The sequence below is a fragment of the Triticum dicoccoides genome, chromosome 6B (genome assembly GCF_002162155.2).
Source record: "Triticum dicoccoides isolate Atlit2015 ecotype Zavitan chromosome 6B, WEW_v2.0, whole genome shotgun sequence".
Lineage (NCBI taxonomy): Eukaryota > Viridiplantae > Streptophyta > Magnoliopsida > Poales > Poaceae > Triticum > Triticum dicoccoides.
Genome location: NC_041391.1, coordinates 323,412,700 through 323,414,491, shown reverse-complemented (window position 1 = coordinate 323,414,491; position 1,792 = coordinate 323,412,700).

Below are 1,792 nucleotides of genomic sequence, written 5' to 3'. Positions count from 1 at the left end.
CGGACAGGCGGGCAGGGCCTGCTACGAACCACCCAACGCCGAGAGGCTACGTTGGCCTACCTTACGAGGTGGGTTGTCCAGCTTTCACCTGTGAGCTGCGGCAGTTCCAGTGGCCCTCCCACCGTACATTGAAGCCTGACATTGGCGAGAAGTACAACGACAAGACTCACCCGTCAGAGTTCCTTAGCATCTACACCATCGCGATGCAAGCTGCTGGGGCCCGCGACGATAAGGTGCTTGCCAATTACTTCCCGTTGGCACTCAAGCCTAATGTTATGTCATGGTTGATGCACTTTCCGGTGGATTCCATCTCTTCTTGGGCGGATATGTGCCATGAGTTTGTTGGCGCCTTTACCAGAGGTCACCAGGCTCATGGCCAGGCGAGTGATTTACACATCATCCCCTAGAAGGAAGGGGATAACTTGTGCAAGTACATCCAAAGGTTCAGCCGAGTGTAGTACAACATCCCTGACGTTCATCCCGCCACCGTGATCAGTGCATTCCATCAGAATGTGCGCAACCATAAGATGCATGAAGAGCTGGCAATGAACTAGGTCAGAGATGTGGTCGAACTTTATGTTCTGGTCGATCGGTGCGCTCACGCTGAAGAGGGAAGGAAGTACCCCGGTGAAGACGCTAGTGCGGAAACCGACTCCACGGATGATACCGCCACCCCGGCGAAGAAGGGCCGGCTCCGTAACAGGAAGCGCAGGAGCAAGACCGTTCTTGCCGTCGAGGGATCCGACGATACCGGCGCCACCAAGAAACCCAAGGCAAGTTACCCCGGCAAGGAGGTTGTCGGGTGTGCCACTTGTCAGTCCTTGGCGGCTGCCGATAAGCCAGGGGGCTCCGACAAGCAGTATTGCAAGATCCACCGCATCAAGGGCCATGATCTCCAAAACTGCCGGCAGGTAGAGCTGCTCGCCGAGAAGCAAAAAGCTGAGTATGAGCGGTGGGACAAGGAGAAAGGCCCAGATGGTGCCGAGGGATCCGGCAAGAAACATGGCGGCCAAGGAGGCCACCACGGCAAGGATAATCAGCAGGAAAGGCCACTCGAGGCCGCGATAAGAAGCAGGAAGACGATGATCATGACGAGGATGATGAGTCCGGTGACCATGAGTTTCAGAAAGCCACATAGGCCATGTGCGTCGATGGTGGTGCCTCGCTGCATACGTCTCACCGCCAACTCAAGAAGTGGGCGCGTGAAATCACGGCGGTGGAGCCATCGTTCGACGTGCGGAAGCCGCTGAAATGGTCTAGCACGCGCATCATCTTCGACACCGAGGACCACCCTGACCGCCCTACTGTGGTCGGGTGCTTGCCATTGTTGGTTTCGCCAACAATCCACAACCTCAAGGTGACAAACATGTTGGTTGACGGCGGGGCCGGCCTGAACTTGATCTCGCCTATTGTGGTCAAAAGGCTACAGATCCCCGATGGAGACCTCGAGGAGACGGGCACATTCCAAGGGTTTAACCTGGGGAGGAGCCAGCCAGAGGGAAATGTCACGCTGCCCGTGACATCCGGAGGCGAACTGAACCACAGGACGGAAAGGATTGTTTTTTATGTAGCCGAGATTCCCTTGCCTTACAACGGGATCCTCAGCCGCCCGGCACTAGCCAAGTTCATGGCGGCTTCACACTACACCTACAACATGCTGAAGATGCCCGGGCCGATGAACATCATCACCCCGGCCCCTCCGACAAGAAAGATGCATTGATCTGCGTTGACAAACTCTACAGGGAAGCAGTTGCAGCAGCTGCCGCTAATGCACCTGCTCCTGCCGACGGAG